General features: G+C 40.7%; 1 protein-coding gene across 1 annotated transcript in view; it reads left to right on the forward strand.

Moving 5' to 3' along the window:
- LOC309660875 (uncharacterized protein) overlaps nucleotides 1–18,958 on the forward strand; it is a gene marked incomplete at its 5' end in the record, with an annotated part of 123,303 nt that overhangs the window by 59,808 nt on the left and 44,537 nt on the right. Inside the window, 2 exons of the mRNA XM_082461949.1 lie at nucleotides 8,217–9,239; nucleotides 9,704–17,383. The remainder of the gene's footprint in view (nucleotides 1–8,216; nucleotides 9,240–9,703; nucleotides 17,384–18,958) is intronic.

The raw sequence follows: 18,958 nt of genomic DNA on the forward strand, positions 1-18,958 counted from the left end.
CCTGTGGGTAGCTGTAATTAGCTGGAGCAAAACCAGACCTGGTGGAAAGATTGAAATAAGCTTCCCCTCAAATTACTGAGTTTGTCTTCATGAGTTGTATCAAGATAGAGACTCCATAGTCTTGTGTGAAGGAGGATGGCATTCTCCCTGAGCTCTCCACTTAGACTAGCCCGTTGGTTTATTCAAGGCAGATACTAGGAGGGCCCACCTTTCCTTTACCATGACTCCCTTATGAGGGAGTTGTAGTACAGTGGTTAGAGCAGAGGCCTTAGGGTTTGCTTTAGTTTGTGCCTTGGGCTCTGGCACTTACTATGTGACCTTAGTCGAATTACTTAACTTCTCTGGGCCTCCATTTTCTCAAATGTAAAAGGGATAATAACTGCTCTTACTTCATAGAGTAGTTGTGAAGATGAAATTGGGATGATACACATAAAGCTCTTACAACAGTACGTTGCATTCAAGAATTCATTTAACAAACATATGTGGACCAATATACCTTGCTATGTGCCAGGTGCAGGAGAATGGTGACAAAGACCTGGTTCTGGCCCCGAGTGAAATTGATATTCCAGTATGTATGGAGGGTGGTAGCCCGAATAATGTCCCCCCAAAGATGTCCACGTTTGAATCCCTGGAACTGGTGAATATATTAGGTTACGTGGCAAGGGGGAATTAAGGCTGCAGATGGAATTGAGGTTGCTAATAAAATGGCTTTAAAATATTCTGGATTATCCAGGTGGGCCCAATGTAATAACAAGGGTCCTTAAAAGATGGAAGAAGGCAGAAGAATGAGTATCAGAGTGATGCCATGTGAGCAGGACTTGACCTGCCATTGCTGACTTTGGAGATGGAAGGGGAACAAATGCCAAGGAATGCAATGGCTGCTGTAAGATGACAAAAGCAAGGAAAGGAATTCTCCAGAAGCAACACAGCCCTGCTGATATCTTGATTTTAGCCCATTGAGGCCCATTTCAGATGTTCGACCTCCGGAACTCTAAGATAATAAATTTGCCTTGTTCAAGGCACCATGTTTGTGGTAATTTGTTACAACAGCAATAGGAAACAGACAAGAAATAAATCAACAAGTGAATATATAATGTAATTGCAGGTGATGATAAGAAAATTAAACAGGTTAAAGGGATAGAGGGTGATGGAGGTGGGGCGTCTTTTAGATGGTCAGGGAAGGCATCTTTGGAGAGAGAAAATTTGAGAAGAGGCTTGAATGAAATGAGAGGATAAGCCATGGATCTGCACTCCAGGTAGAGAGAATAGAGCCTACAAAGGCCTTAAGGAGAGAAGGATCTCGAATTGTTGAAGAAGGGCCAGTGTGTCTGAGGCACAGGGGCAAGTGGGAAAGCAGTAGGAGATATCAGACAAGGCAGAAGTCAGATCCTACAAGCCCTTGGAGTTTTGATTTTATGGTAAGAAGTTCGGATTTTATCCCCCGTGCGACAGGAAACTACTGGAGAGGAATTATTGGAGGGGGTGATACGAAATAATTTACATTTTACAAAGCTCACTCAGGCTGCTGTGTGGGGAATAAACTGCAGGGAGTTAAAGAGTGGAGGTAACAAGCTAAATGAGGAGACTGCTATGGAAAACTATGGACTAGTCTCGGCTGGTGGTGATAGAGGTGGCGAGAAGGAGCTGGATTCTAGACGTAGCTTGGTGGTTAGAACTGACTGGACTCTGTGTTGGTTTGGATATGAGGTTTGAGGGACGGAAACAAATCAAGGACACCTTCTAGCTTTGGGCTGGAGCATCTGGGTGAATGGACATGCCATTTACTTACATGAAGAAAACAGGAGAAGGACATGTTTGGAAGGTAAAAGTCCAGAATGTTCACCAAATAAATGCTTAAAGATTATTTTCAGTATCTGATGCCCCTGATACACTGGTCTATTGTTTTTTCCCATCCATATCTATGCTCATCATGTTTCCTCCATCTGAGACTTCCTCCTCCACTCCATTGTCCAGGGTTCAATTCATATCAAGGCCCATATCCAAAGTCACCTCTTTCCTACTTCTGCTATAGGAGAGATTGCCCTTCCTTTTGACTTCACAAAGGTTAGTATTTAAGTCTCTGTAACAGTTTGCTTTTGGACCTCATCTGTAGGTACCTTGTCTTTCCTACTGGGTAGTAATCTCCTAGAAGGCAGGGGTGTGCATTCCTTTTCTTGCATTCTCTGCTGCTTAGTGACTTGCACACAGGAGGGGCCCAGTAAATGATCACTGAATGGAATTGGATGTTATGGAGAAGACTGTGTTGTGTAGGCGAGTTGAACTAGGTATTCTCTAAGGCTAGTTTCTGCTCTAAGATTTCATGATTCATTTGATTGCAGGTTGGCTGTCCCCACTACTCAGAAGGTTTCTAAGTTTCCTAGTTCTGCACTTGATTAGGGAGTGCATGAAGAATGCAGTCTACCTTCAATGCCCTCCCAAGGGATTAGGAAGGAAATATTGGGTTTGTAGATATATATAAAGATGGTTTTCTGCTGCCATATATAAATGGTTTCAGATTCTGTGCACCCTTTCTTGATACTCCCTTCCTCTGCAGTTAATAGGGATAACCTTACAACAGGTCAAAAATAGGAAGTGAAGATAGGATGACGGTATTGTCTTCAATTATTCCATTTCCACAACTGTGCAAGAGTCTCACATGTACTCTATATTTAATGATTTAATTTTGACAGCACGCATATGTATCCTTTCTAATACCAAGACAGATATATATTCAAAGATTGCTTAATGAAACATGTGGTTAACGGAGGTTGCTGTTCTTAGCAACAATCTGTAATTTTACTTTTATCCATGTATCAGTTAGCTTTTGCTAGAGGACAAATAATCCCACAACATAGTGCCTTAAAATAACAACCACTAATTTAATGCTTAGTTTTGTAGCTGGCAGTTTGGGCTGGGATAGCTGAAAGGCTGGTCTGGGCTGGATTGGCTGATCTTGGCTGATCTTGGCTGAGGTCATTTATGTATCTGTGATCAGCTCGTGGGTTGGTGAGGGCTGGACAGTTTGATGGCTCAGTAGAGGTGGCTGGGAAAACTGAGTTACTCTCCACAGTGTTTCTCCTCCTCCACAGGCTAGCCTGGGCTTCTTTATATGGTGGCAGCAGGGTTCCATAAGTGAGAAGGCAATTACGCAAAGCCTCTTTAGGCCCAGGCTCTGAACTTTTCAACATTGTCCAAAGCAAGTCACAAGCCCAGCTCAGATTCAAGGAGTGGAGAAATTGCCTCCTGATAGAAGGAGAGGCCAAGCTGCATTTTGCATAGGCTGTAGATAACTGGGAGGGGTGAAGAACTATGGCCATTTTTGCAATCTGTCACAATCAGTTAGGGTGCTTTTGGCTTAAGTAACAGAAAATTCAACTCCAAGTTGCTTAAACAATAAGGATACATTATCTCACAGAATAAGAAGTTTGGAGGAAAAGGGATTACAGGGTTATTTCATCTGCTTAGCAATGCCATCATGGACCTAGGTTTTTCTTGTATTCAGCTTTCCCCTCTGTGTTCCCAGCATGTTCAGTCTTTGTGCACATTTTAACAAGTTGTCCATGACAGTTTCAGCCTTTACTTATAAATGACAAAGTCCAGAGGAGAAAAATGGAATGGCTCTGTCTTGTGTCTCCTTTAGAAGTGAGGAAAACCTACCCAGAAGCCCTTGCAGCCTTCCTGTTTTGTCCCATTACATCATATGCCTGTGCCTGAGGATAAGTAGATTGAAAAGCTCTGCCTATCAACCTCATATTAGTAGCTTTTGGGTAGGAAGATGGGAATTAGAGGTGGTGAGCTATGCATGTATTTCCCTCAAGAAATACAGAGGCTTAGCAACATTGAATGTAGGGCAAGTAGTTCTACCCAGAACGTGGCTTTGGGTTTATCGTTCTGGATAGTCTTACCATTTTCAGTGATTCCTTTAATAATAACAACAACAACAACAACAACAATCTATGGTAAACATCTGTGCAAACATAAAACTAATTCAACTAGTAGGATGTTTTTGGCTCAAGGAAATTTCAAGTAAATTAAAACAAAAATTAAAAAAAAAACTCTTGTTAAGTGATTTTTTTAAAAAGTGATTCTTATTTTGACTACTTATGTCTGCTTCTTGAGCCATGTAATACAAAATGTATTTCTTTAAATCTTAGAGGCCACTGATGAAGCCCGAGTTTCACAGTCTTAAGCAGTCAAAGAGTAAAGGGATGAAAACAGCCACCCGCTAGGAAACTTTAAAGCTTTTGTTTACAGAGTACATTTGTCCTTGATTTAATTAAGTCACAGCAATATCTATTAGTTCTCCTGTGTTTAAAATTTGACCCGGAGTGACATATATGGCAAATGCAAGTATCGTTTTTCTAGAAAGTCTCAAGTAAAATATGCCTCTCCTTTAACTATGCTCCATAAATAAAATGTCTTGTAAAAAGGCCATCACCTTAGCAACTGTCAGCTGAATCAGCTTTATGAAGACAAAGTAAAACTACAAGTAAGCCTGCAGATAAGGTCTGGGTAATTATTTTTTACCATTAAAGAAAGTGAAATTTTTTAAAAAAGTGACTTCTGACCATGCTTTGAGAAAGATTAAACTAAGTACATTTAAAGTAAACACAGTTTAAAAAAAGAAGAAGTTACCCCGAAAAGCAAGTTTGAAAATCACATTGTTCTACAGTTTCCTTCCATTTATGATTTGTTTGACTATTTTCTCTCCGTGTTAAACTGCTTACACTTCAAAAGCTTTTCCTCTTTCTATAAGTAACACTTTTAAAGTGAAATCAGCCAGCACGTTTAGTGAATCCCACACTCTGGGTTTCTTTTATAGTGTTTTGATCCTTCGATAGGATTTTGTCAAGAGCGTGCTTGTGGGTGTGGGGTGTTTGGGGTTGTCAATCCTCTTGCCTACAACAACTTAAATATCTATGACAGGACTTTCAAAGGCAAACCACAATGATTTTAGAAAAGAATGAACAACTTGGGTAATTGGTCAATGATCAAATATTAGTAATAAGAGCGTACATCTAACATATGATTGGCTTAATTTTTTTATTTCAGAGTCACATATTGCAGGGGTGATATAGTTCAGACACCAGGGTATGATGCTGGTTAGGAGAAAATCTTGGGTATATTCCACCTTAGAATATTCTTTTCTAAGAACAAAAAACTAAGAAATATAAAATCATTTTTTGCACTCACCCCCAGTGTATATGCATGGAAGAAAGCCTGAAAGCACTGCCTCCAAACTGTGTTAACTATGATTATCTTGGAGGTGATTCCTGGTTGGGGGCAATTCCCCACTGTGTTGAGTTTTGGTAGAGTACCTTGCCCTAGCTGTCTGTGGAAGCTGAAAGGGGAAACCCTTCCTTGCTCACTGCCTAGCAACCAGGGTGTGGTCATATGAACTGGGCTTGTACATTGAAGCTTCCACCTGAAACCTCAAAACTTGGGTGTGTGACACAGGACCTGGGATAAGGTGAGGCAAGTGAGGCATATAGGGTGCTAGAGTGTAAAGTTTAAGGAGGCATGCATTTTCAAAGTCCTGGAAGTGCTGATTTGCATTTGTATGACCCTGAGAGTATATGCCTCCTTACATGTGGTTCCCTAGGCTCTTGACTTGCATCCTCAAGTCCCAGCCATGGTTTGACATTTGGACAGTCAGCAAGCAGATCATCACAGTGGGAGTGGAGGTGATGATAGTGGAACAATGATGGGGGTGGTGCTAATGACAGCAGAAACGATGATGGTGGCAGTGGCTGTGGTGCTTCTGACTCCATTGGTGTCATCTTGTACATTGGGATGAGCTTGGTACTGGATCCCATGGGAAGGAATACTGGTTCTCCTGCCTTTGGACTTGTCAGCTCCTTAATAATCCTTCTGACACATTACTTTTCTACTTAAATGAAGCAGCGTTGGTTTCTGATGCTGGCAACCAAGAACCCTGACTAATACAGTGGGATAGTGAGCAATTTATATTTTGTTCTCCTTTATCCTTTTCTGTGTTTTCATGATTCACATATTTATAACCACGTTACTTTTTCATGGAAGGCCGGATATTTTTACCAACTTGTTCTGTCATCGAGTACACCAAAGTGTGTAGGATGGGCTCCAGAGTAAGTTAATTCAGCATTTCAGTGATGTTAACATGAAGCACCTACATTCTCGTCCACTGTTCCATGGTTGATATTGGCTTTACCTTCATGTTAGCGGCAGCCTGGCTATAGCAATTCCAAGAATTACATGCAGAAATGACAAGGTCTAGAGGAAGAAGCGAAAGGGTCTCTTCTTATGGTACTTTCCCAGGAATGAGGCACACTTTTCCAGAAGCTCCACTACCAATTTCACTCTCATTTTATTGGTCCAAATTGAGCCACATGCCTAAGGACGACCTAACTCCTGACAGGGCAATATTCACCTGAGACCAATCAGACCCATTCCTGGAAATGAAGTTAGTTTCCCCTGAGGCACATGACACTGTAGAGGAGAGAAAAGTGACTGAATAAAATTAGAATTCTCTTAGGGGAGAAGAAAGACTGAATGATGACTGGATAGTCAACTTGCAGTATCCATAATTTATTTTGGTTGCTTGTTGAATGCTTTGTTCACTTTGGGGTGGGTGTGTGGCTACAGTCTGAGCATTAATGTGTATGTGTTACCTTAAGCAACTGTTAATCCTGTCTTCTGAAACCAGTTTGAAAATGCTGACTAGATCATAGTAAAATGGTGTAGCCACTGTGGAAAATGGTATGGCAGTTCCTCAAAAAATTAAACAGAATCACCGTATGATCAAGTAATTCTACTTCTAGGTATTCAAAAGAATTGAATGCAGGGTCTCAAACAGAAATTTGCACACTCATGTTCATAGCAACATTATGCACGATAACCAAAAGGTAGAAGCAACCCAAGTGTCCACTGACAGATGAACAGAGAAACACAATGTGGTATGTACATACAGTGGGGTATTACTCAGCCATAAACAAGAAGGGAATTCTGACACACACTAAAACACGGGTGAACCTTGAAGATACCTTGAAGTGAAATAAGCCAGTCACAAAAGGACAAAGCCTGTATGATTCCACTTCTGTGAGGTACTTAGATAGTCAAATTCATAGAGACAGAAAGTAGAATGGTTGTTGCCTGGGGCTGGGGGAGGGGAAATGGGGAGTTACTGTTTAATAGACACAGGGTTTCAGTTTGGCAAGATGGAAAAAAGTTCTGCACAGCAGTGTGAATGTACTCAATGTCACTGAATTGTACGCTTAAAAATGATTAAAATGGTAAATTTTATGTTGTATATATTTTACTACAATTTAAAAGAAAACATAAATTAAAAAAAAAAGAAAAAAAGTCCATTGTGAGGGTTAATTTTACATGTTAACTCGGCTAGGCTATGGCACAGAAGTTGTTTGGTGTAACATTGGTCTAGATGTTGCTGTGAAGATATTTTTAAGATCAGATTAACATTTAAATTAGCGGCCTTTGGTTCTGTTTCTCTGGAGACTAATACATCAATTTTTTTCATAAGCATTATACGGTATTTACAGAAATTTTATAATTAAACAAACGCTCTCCTATCTCTGCGAGTAGAGGATGTGGGACCCAAGGTTGTAAATCCCAGCAGCCCTGGACCAAATGCCCATGAAATGGGTGGAAGTCATATAGGAACAGAGGAGGAAGTGTATGGGTTGGGAAAACCCCACAGAGTTTTCCCCTTGGCTTGGAAGTCCCTTCCCGTCCACAGTCCTCTACTGTATTCTTTATGAAACTACTCAGAACAATAGCTGGTATGACAAGCACTCAAAAAATGTTAGCAACTTTTATTATTATTTTAGGGGAAGATGTGTCTTTCCCATTCATAATATTTCCTTTTATGTGGAGAAAGCTCCACTAGGGAAATAATCTGGCTTCTCCCTACTCACAGATGGCTGAGTTTAGAAGAAGAAACAGAGTGTATTAGTCTCTCAGAATTGTTGTAACAAATTTGCGCAAATCGAGTGGCTTAAAACAATAGAAGTTTATTCTTTTGCAGTTTTGGAGGCCAGAAGTCTGAAACCAAGGTGTGGACAGGTTTGGTTCCTTCTGGAGACTCTGAGGAACAACCTGTCCAGTTCCCCTCTCCCCGCTTCTGGTGGTCGCCCAAATCCTTGGTGGTCCTTGGCTTGAGGATGCATCACTACAATCTCTGACCTTCTTCTCTCTGTCTTCTGCCCTTTTCTTTTAAGGACACTTGCCATTTGATTTAGGGACCAGCCTACCCCAGGATGATCTCATTTCAAGATCTTTAATTTAATTACATCTGTGAAGAAGCTTTTTTCCAAGTAAGGTCATAGTCACAGATTCTGAGTGGACACGTCTTTTGAGGTGGGGGGGTGAGTGGGTGGGGAAGGGGTCACCATTCAACCCGCTGCACAGAGCATGTACATTTCAGCCTCCTCCTCTACTTTTTTTTGGGAGGGGGGTGGTGAACCTGCCTGCTGAGAATATGTCTTCTGCTCTGATTCTCCTATTGTAGGTTTTATAGGAGTCTTGCCCTCCATCAGAAAGCCTGTGTGGTAATGCAATTCTGGTGACTGCATGGATAAATCTGTCTAATTCCGGGTTTAGAATTGGAAATCCACTTACCTGAAGTCAGACAGCCTTATTCTTCACTATCAACTTCATCAAGTAAAGGTGATAGCTTGGTCTCCCACCTACCCTATTCTTCTATTTCATTCTTCTATTCTATTCCAGTTTAGAATTCAGGAATAGAAGTAAGGTGCCCTTTATTCAGCTCCCTGAAAATTCAATTAATATTTCTTAAGGCTCACATCAAATGTCAGCAACTTTCTAAATTCTTCCCTCACTCTCACAGGCAGAATTAACCATCTTTTAGGGGCCTTTGCCCTCCTTCGCATTATCTTCTGTTAGTACTTTTTCGCTTGGGATTACAGTTGTTCACAGACTGGCTGTCTCCCATTTTGCATCCCCTGAAACCCATTCCATTGTGGTCTATGAATAAATGATTGGGGCAAGCAGGAACTATATTTTGACAAACCAGACATCCTCCTAAGAATGCTACAGCACAGGATGCATAATTAGCCACCATGTATCCCATTATTCTGTCATGCTTTTGATTTCATTGTCATCTTTGTTTTCTTAGCTGTTATGGGTCATGAATAAGAAAGGAAATCTCACTTTTTACTGGAAGCAGGATCCAAAGGATCTTGTATGTTTTGTCAAACCAATTTATGGGCTTTACCTACTAAGTAAGTGTGGTCTTTTATACTGCTTTATGTATCTTATAGTTGTGTGGTTTTTTGTTTTTTTACCTTTGAAATGTTGAGAAATACAAAAATGCATATGAAAGAACTTTTAAATGCACACATCACCCCACCATCCAGAGTTCCTGTTAACTCATCTTTCCAGTTTATTCTCTCTCAATTCCAGAGCTGAGTGTATGATTAATTCACTAATAATACTATATAACTTATATGTACTAATTTTTATGTAACACTGCATCAGTCAGCATTTTTCTTTGTCATCATATATTCTCCAAATCATGATCCTTTGGAAGGCTGTATAATATTCCTGCTTATAAATATAATTTTTTCAACTATTTTTTTCTTGTGGGGTATTCAAATAGTTTTAATTCTTATGTATTTAAAATAACTTTTAAAAATGTACTAACAAGTTATAATTGTTATAACATTTTGTCCGACATTATTTGTAGAAAAGTTGAACAGTTGAAATAGTCAAACTCAAGATGGCTGGCAATACACTAGGACATTGTTCTGCAGAAAAGTCAGTTGATGTGATTGCCAGGGTGAACCATACCCTCTTGCGAGGCAAGCTGCTTCAGACAGTGCTCTGTGCATGGTTGACATGATGTAAACCGGAGGCCTGCTTCCCTGGCTACAGCGGACTGAACAGAGAATTGATGCTTGACCCAAAGGCAGTTGTACCTGGGATGTCCAGTAGCCAATGAGACTGGCTGATGCAAGAACTCCACCCAACGTGGTCACTGTATCCTGGATGATGACTGGCCAATCAAACAAAGCCTCTTTCACACAATTTGAATTTGAGACCTATTGGGGGGACTAAGCCAAAAGGTTGGGCAGAAATGGGCAGACACCCAGAGAGGAGTCCAAAAGTCCTGTCTACACGGCAGTGGGAGCCACAACAAAACAGGAGCAATGGAGTAGAGAAAAGAAATACAGACAGTATGTGGCAGTACAAGCAGAGAAAGCAGAGGCAGAACGTAGCTGAGTCACCATATTGGCAGAGCAATAGAGAGGGAACAACAGATGCCCACTGCTGAAGCAATGTCAAGAAAAACAGGTGGCTGGAGGTATACTGTGTCCTGAGTGACATTCCCAGCTCCGTCAGGCAGCTGCTAAAACTGCTTCCTGCTCTTCCCCACTTCCTCATGTATCCTTACAACGCATCACATTCACCCAAGTCACCAGAGCACGTCTCTTTTCCTGGCAACCTGAAAGAGCCTGGTCAACATCACGTAATATTCGTATCTCTATTATGGCGCGTATCAGGTGGCATTATGATGATTCGTTTTTGGGATTCTCCCTGACTAAACTCCTGAGGTCAAGGACCGTGTTCTATGCCTTTTTAAAACACCCTCAGCAACTAGGACATACATTATTACGTAGTGTGTACATACTAATTGTTTCATGAATGAATGACTGGTGAGGAGTATGAGTGTGCATGTGGCCAAAACAGCCTTCAAAACACAGGGAGCTCAATTAGAGAACATTTCTCTAAAGGAAGTACATGTCTGGTTTATTGTTTTGTCTGCTATTAATAAAGGCATCAAAACTTTTAATCTCACAAATTTTATTCGAAACAATGGCTAGACAAATATTCTCCTTTAATTTTGTTGTAAATTAAAAACACATTTAAAAATATATATAACATTTATCGAGTCTGCCTCATATCAGACATGCCACTAAGCTCATAGTATATGTTATACTAAGCTCTATGGGGAGAAAGCACACAATAAGACAAAGCCCCAGCACTTTGGGGCTTTCAGTCTAGGAAAGGAAGCATGCCATCCACACCAAGATCAATAAAACAGTGTAGAAGGGCCACAGTGCTGCTACAAAGTGCTGAGGAGCTGCTTTGCTGAAATGTGATTTTAGAAAAGGCACTCGCAGGTTGAGTAGAGAAGGCTTAGCTCTGAAGGAGATAGCATCTTTTAAACAGTGGTTAATAGTACTCTCTACATTGTCAGTTCAATAGGACATGATCTCTAAATTTCAGATTTCCAAAGCTATTTGGAACATAATAGGTTGTGAGAGCCAGAATTTTTTTCCTGGTAACATTTATCCACTGTCTTAGGGCAAGGAGTTATTTTTCCTATTTCAAATGAGACAAGAAATCACTAATTAATTTTTCTGAAAAGAAACTTAGCAAAACAGTGCTTTGATACAACAGAGTTGCATCAGCTTGCTGCTGTTTTTTAATAAGCTGAATGAGTTCAGTCTGGCCATGTGGGGTTGCAGTATCACCACGCCTACCATTGTTGATAACCTGTCAGCAGTTAAGATGAAACTTAAAATTGTGACTCAAATTGCAAAACATTTATTTTACTGGGTTCAAACTTTGAACCCAGTTACTGAGATATCTGAGTTTTAAAAAAATGATATTGAATGGCTATCATCCAAAAGAACACAAATAAATGTTGGCAAGGATGTGGAGAAAAGGGAACCCTCCTGCACTGTTGGTGGGAATGTAAATTGGTGCAGCCACTATGGAAAACAGTATGGAGGTTTCTCAAGAAACTAGAAATAGAACTATAATATGATCCAGGAATTCCACTGATGGGTATATATCTGAAAAAAATGAAAACACTAATTTGAAAAGATACACACACCCTAATATTCATGGCACCATTATTTACAATTGCCAAGATATGGAAGCAGTCTAAGTGTTCATCAACAGATGAAGGGATAAAGAAGATGTGAGATATATATATACACACACACACACACACACACACATACATATACACACACACACAATGGAATACTATCAGCCATAAAAAAGAATGAAATAATGCCATTTGCAGCAACATGGATGGAGTTGGAGGGCATTTGTCTTTCTCTGTCTGACTTATAAATGAAATAAGTCAGACAGAGAAAGAGGAATACTGTACGATATCACTTACATGTAGAATCTAAAAAATATAACAAACTAGTGAATATAACAAAAAAGAAGCAGACTCACAGAAATAGAGAATAAACTAGTGGTTACCAGGAGGGGGAGGGAAGAGGGAAGGGGCAATATAGGGGTAGGGGATTACGGTACAAATTATTGGGTATAAAATAATCTACATGGATATAATGAACAACACAGGGAATATAGCCAATATTTTATAATAACTATAAATGGAGTATAACCTTTAAAAGTTATGAATCACTATGTTGTATACCTGTAAGCTGTATAATATTATACATCAACTATACTTCAATAAAAATAAATAAAAAATAAATGAAAATGATACTGCTGAATTACTCATCACATGCTGCAGATATATCTGAAAAACCTCTTCCCAGCGAACACTTAAATTAGCAGAGGAGCCTCTTCACAGTTTAGGTAAGTAAACTTTGAAATGGAATTGCGTATTGCTCAAACGTACAGCCTGCTTTTAAACTTCGGCACAAATTGAATTAAAGAGTATCCTAAGTGTTCCAGGTACACTGTTTGAAAAAGTTACTATTTGGAACTGCTCAGCTATGTGAATCAGGATTTTCTCAATACCATGCAAATAGAATAAAATACAGATGCAAATTAGATGTTAAGGCTGATATAAGCCTGCAATTGTCATTCCTTAACCCAAATTTAAAATGTTTGCATATTATTTGCAAATTAGAGTAGACTGTGTTATTTTAACCTGCCCAGCATCTTTCCTTCTTCTCCAGGTAATGGCACCTCAGTTTTCCTCTGAGACCATCTGTCTCCACTCTGAGTCCATGGAGACTCTGGGGGGACACAGGACCCACCGTGACCATTCAGTGTGTACCATGGTCCAGGGCGCAGTGACAGGGCCAGGGATGGGCATGTGAGTCAGGCCAGGCCACTGAGGCTTAGCTCTGAGATTGTGTTGGGTCCTGTTGGGAAGGAGATTGCAACTTGTGAATATGGTTATAAGCCTGGATCTGCCAGGGACTGCCACAGGGAGGAAGCCCATCTTGAGAATGGAGCAGCCGCCATTCTCCATGTCTCCATGGAGAGGGTACATGGAGATGAGAAATGGACAGACAGCTTTGATGGTATTCCTTCAGCCCCTCAGTCAACTGATTCTGGAATCCCAGAACCACTTCTGGATTTACACGAGTCAATAAATCTTTCTCTTCCCTCACTTTTTGTTTTTCTTCCCTGAGTTAGTTTGGATGGGGTTATCTGTCACTTGCACTAGAAAAAAAAAATCTTGATCGATGTGCAAACAATTTATATTTTTTCTCATTAGTTGATATAAGAATAAGCAAATGTAGGAAATCCCCTGGCGGTCCAGTGGGTAGGACTCTGCGCCTTTACTGCCAAAGGCACGGGTTCAAATCCTGGTCAGGGAGCTAAGATCCCACAAGCCACGCGGTGTGGAAAAAAAAAAATTTCGCTAATAAAACATCACGTCTCTTTGTTCTATGCATTCAAGTTCCTCCTAAGAATCACTTGACAATATAAATATTTCAAATATAAAAATTAAAAATTAAATATAAATATATAAAATGCTTACAATTCCCTGCCTACAAAATAAGGTCAAGTGCATGTGTCACAAGTCATCACAGACCATCTGCAGTCTGTCCTGAGTTACCTTTCCAGCCTCAGGCCTTGAATTCCTTCCACGTCAGAATCCTAGCACTCTCTCCCCAGCTGCCTCTGCCCCTCAGCTCTTCTGCGACTTGCTTAGCTTGTGTCCTCTGCTCAGAATACCACCCTTTTCTGGCTGTTGGTTTTTGCACTCATTCTTTATGGTTCAGCTAAATAGCACTTCCTCTGTAAAGCTTTCTAGAATCTTTCCACGTAGAGTTAATTACTCTTTCTTCTACTTAGCCCTCATCACAGTCTGACCTGTCTCATGGCTGGGGGCACATAACTGACTTCCTTCTAGTCTGGAGTCTCATGGGCTGGGTCTACTTCTTACTCATCTGTGGATGCCTCCTGCTTAAGCTCTGTCTGGCACCTAGTAGATGCTCAATGCATATTTGTCAAATAAAATTTCAATGCTGGGGCTGGGGGTAGGTTTTGCTCTTGTTTTCTCTCTTCGGTGCTACCGGCCCTCTCATCTAGGGTGTGAAGGGAGCTGTATATACTTAGCAGTACTACTGTCAGCATTCACAGTCACCAAACACCATTAATGACCTATGTTCCACCCATTCCCAGTCCAAGAGTGACTTTTATTGGCTCTATTTATTGGCCCAAACATAAACTCCTTGGTTTTAACGGGGCCTTGAGCCAAACTTAGAAAAGCACAGATCAAAGAGCTCCAAGGGCATTCAGTATTGTGGATGTTACCATTCTTCATCAAATTTTATTTTGGCTGAGTGGTTTAGTATATTTTTCCTTGGTAATTTCCGTCTATCACAAGAATGGGAGATGTTTACCCAAGTAGTTTACAAGTATTTCAAAACACATTCAGCTATCAGGAGGCTTGTTTCATATCCAGCCACGCTGGGCATGTCAACTTCTTGGGCAACACTCTTGCCTCCTGTCACCTTCATTCTGCTGCTTAATTGCCTTGCATGCTTTGGGCCATCTGACCTGGTAGTGACTTCCCATGGAGCTTTCCTGAATAACTAATGATAGATATTATACCTACAAGTATTAACCACTCCTGATTTAAGTTAGACTTGTTGGGCAACATGAAATGCTCTTAAGCTGGCCTTCTTTTCCTGATGGACTTTCGTGGGGATCGAGCACCTCACCCCACCACCTCCCTGTTGAGGAAGAATATTGCTGTGGACACTTTACCCTGTATCACAGGATACCCTCACACTTGGAAGAGAATGCAGAGCCCATTCTTTTAACTGGTGGGTTATTAGTTGTGATGACCCAGTTCCTACTGCATGATGAGGAATGTTTTCTTCATGGAAACAGCCATGTGGAGGGGAGCGACAATACAGATGCCAGGGTTGCTGTGCTGGCCCAGGGCCAGTTCAGAGGTAGCAGGACTAAACTCTTATCTTTGGGATTGAATTCCGCTGGCTTGTCCTTGGGAGTAGGGACAAGGCAAGAGAGGTTGGCAAGAGACGTGATAAGGTCCTGTTCCCTTGGGCGTTCCTACTTTGTTGGACAATGCAGGCAAATTATAGGCTGGAGAACAGCATGCTGACATGTTAAAAAGAGACGGCTACTCTGATTTTCCAGTGGTCAATGCCATCTTCAACCATTTTATTTTCAAATTGATCTGTTCTGTTGATTTTTTATCTGTTGACAGCCCTCTCTGGGTTTACCCAATTGCCCCTTCCTACCAGTTGGGGCCAGGGAAACATTACAGGAGTCACAAAATCAAAGGGGGAGAGTGTGTTTGGAGTGGATGTGTTGCTTTTCATGATTAAAGCCTGAAAAATTAAGAAAAAAAATTTCCTTCCCGTTCTCTAGATCTTTTTTTGTGTTGTTTGCCTGGAAATGTAGAATTACACATATTTTAGAATGTAGAATAAACTAATTAAGAAAATATGATCATAAATGACTACTCCGTGATCCCGGGAATCCAGTCAGGGACAGTCTGTTGTTAAGGAAAGAGCAGGAGCCTTGGAGTCTGCTGGACATGAGTTCAAATCCTATCGCTGGCTCCTACTAATGTGAATAGAAGGGTTACTATGAAGTTCAGAGAGAGAATGTGTATCAAAGTATCCAATTCCTAATAGTGTAGTTTATTAAACAATTAGAACATTTTTAAAAGTAAAATTAAGTATTCTTGAACCTTTGGTAAGTATATATACCATGCGGAAGTAAACCGCTTGCTCTCCCCAGAGATTCTGCCATTTTTGTAAGAGAACAGGATGGTGGGCAGCTTGCAGATTTCCTTTTGTTGCATTTTGATCTTGAGGTTGGTGGATGTCTTCCTGTATCCTCAAAGGACTTATGGTTTGGTGGACACTGAGAGTAGCACCCACTTGTTCCTGCAGAGATGGGAAACAAGGGGCTTATTGGCCATCTCGCTCAAAAGGCCCTAGACAGAGAGAAGGAGAAAGAGGAAGTGAAGAGGTTTGGGAGTTGGAAGGAGATCAGTACTCTCTGTATCTGCCTGGCAGAGTAAAAGCTCCTAAGTGCAGAAAACATAATGACTGCCTTTGTTGGCTGGAAGTTTGCTGGTGCCTCTGGTTTTCAAGTTTTTGCCTGCTTTATAGAGGCAAGCAGAAAGCAAGAGATGCTAGATTCCCTTGAGTTCAGCGCTTTGTATTGATGGGATATTGAAAAATTATTTTAATTTGTTGGAATGCAAATTCAAAAGGAAAATGTGGGATTGTTGCATAAATACATGATATTTTTAAGTCTAATAAGTCCAAAGCATTATAACTTTGTGAGAAAACCACAAAATGTGAAATTTTAATGCTATTAACCTAGGAAAATCATTTTAATTATGTGCACTAAAAATATTGCAGACATTGGTCTTCCCCTCACCACATTTCCATTCAAAGTGGGAGAAGGTGAACAAAAGGTCTTCCCCCCCTTTAATGCATTGAAACATTTTAGTAGCGCCCTTTGTATAACTGATTATCATATGGAGGTAAATGCATGGATTCTGTCTCGGTTTGAGTGCCAGCTCCATCTTTTATAAGCAAATCCTTTAACCTCTCAGTGATGTGATTTCTTGTAAAATGGGATTATTGTAAGGATTAAATGAGTGAATATGTGAAGTGCTTGGCAAGTAAGCATTATATAAGTGTAATACTTTCTTCCTCTTCTTACAGACCAGTTTATCTTCACAAAATTTTTGTGAGGAAGACAATGTAGGAGTTATTAATGTCCTTGTGGGGAATATAAAGTCCAGAATAACCGAGTACCTTCCCTGGGATCAAATATTTAGTAAGCTATAAAAGTGGGATTCAGATTCAAGCGTTCTGATTTTCCGCTCTATCGCCCTTAACTTCTAGAAATTTTACACTTTTAGTCTTCTCCTTAATGCTCAGGAGTGAATTAAGCACAACTACTGATTGAATATATCTTCTTCAGATATGTAGTTATTAACTGAATAGAACAACTAAGAAGGAGGTATTGCCTAAAGGAATATTGGTAAACATTCTCTGATATAATAGCACAAACATGTTATAGGATTTTTTTTCCCTTCGTGTAACCAAGTGTTCTATTATTATTTTTTTAGATAAGATTGAATAAAGACAACTGATGCTCAAGCCATTACTATGGAGATTCAACAACCAAGCGTGAACAGGTCTGTATGCGTGATGATATGACACAAAAGCCACGTTACAGATGATGCAGTCATTGAAAAGGAAGCATTTGCTCAATCCGAAAGTGTGATTAATCTTACAAGAGATCTATTTCCATATCTTTTGTCCACAGTGTAGCTATCTTTACTTTTAATCAAAACACTGAAGCCTGAATCACCCTGACAGGGCCTGAACAACAGCATCTATGACAGAGAACATTTCGGAAGAAATCCCTTCATTTTGTCCACATGTCTACTTGGAAGCTGTGGGAGTCAGAGAGGAGGAGAAGGAGGGGTTGATGGCTATATTGTTTTGTACAGTGTTACTTTGTACAATACTGGAGGGGGCGAGGAGAGGAAACTGTAACCTGTAAGAGCAGAGATAAAGGAAAAGAGCTGCGTAGGGCACGGTGCTTGTCAGGAGTAGATAAAGTTGCCACGAGGAAGTTTGTTCTAGTCCTTATTTATTTATTTATTTATTTATTTATTTATTTATTTATGGCTGTGTTGGGTCTTTGTTTCTGCGCTAGGGCTTTCTCTAGTTGCGGCAAGCGGGGGCCACTCTTCATCGCGGTGCCCGGGCCTCTCACTGTCGCGGCCTCTCTTGTTGCAGAGCACAGGCTCCAGACGCACAGGCTCAGTAGTTGTTGCTCACGGGCCTAGTCGCTCTGCGGCATGTGGGATCTTCCCAGACCAGGGCTCGAACCCGTGTCCCCTGCATTGGCAGGCAGACTCTGAACAACTGTGCCACCAGGGAAGCCCTCTAGTCCTTTTAAGGTTTTAGAAAATATTTCTACGTTGATTTCGCAGAATTTTATTACTGAGAGGGATTTTAGAACTCATTTGCCACAACTTTTTTCACTTTTTTTAGTCAAGTAGATAGTTGAGACCCGGAAGGATCTCCAGTTGAAGTTCCTCCAACTTCACAAGTCGAGTGTAACCAAGTTGCGATTAGGTCTTTTGGTTCCCTTTTTGATTCAGCAGTAGCTCCTTGTGGAATCCTGAGCCTGATACATTGCTGGTACTCAGCAAATATTTGATGAAGGAAAGAATGAATTCCTGAATGACTCTGTCTCCCATACCTTTCGTTCGTGGACCATTTTTGTACCCCCAAATAAAGTCAAAAGAGATCGTCGTGTGCTTTGCAGTTGGGCACGGAGATGGAGAAAGCAAAGTTTCTAGTTCTGGCACAGAGACATCAGAAGAATGACCCCACTTCTTTTTAAATTTTCTCTTTGCCAAGGGGGGGAATCATTCAGCAGAGATGTGTCTGCTGGGAGGGCCAGGTTCTGAAGTCAGCCACAAGAAGAAGATCACAGATAATCAAAACTTCCCTTGAAGTTTTCTTAGGGAGGTACCATGCCAAAGCCTGGTGGACTATTTCTCAGCCAGTTTTCCCTCTATCATTGGAGCAGACAGCTGTTTTCTTGTTTGAGTACCAGTGAAGCAGTTAGCTTACACTTTGAGGTCATGTATATGAAAAATGTGTATTTTAAGCAGAAGACTGCACCGGGAGGGTCTGTAGGCATGGAGACAAACCTAGGGCAGAACAGATTTGTTGGTCCTGTCTCATGTTCA

The sequence above is a fragment of the Balaenoptera physalus genome (genome assembly GCF_965194825.1).
Source record: "Balaenoptera physalus genome assembly, chromosome: 5".
NCBI lineage: Eukaryota > Metazoa > Chordata > Mammalia > Artiodactyla > Balaenopteridae > Balaenoptera > Balaenoptera physalus.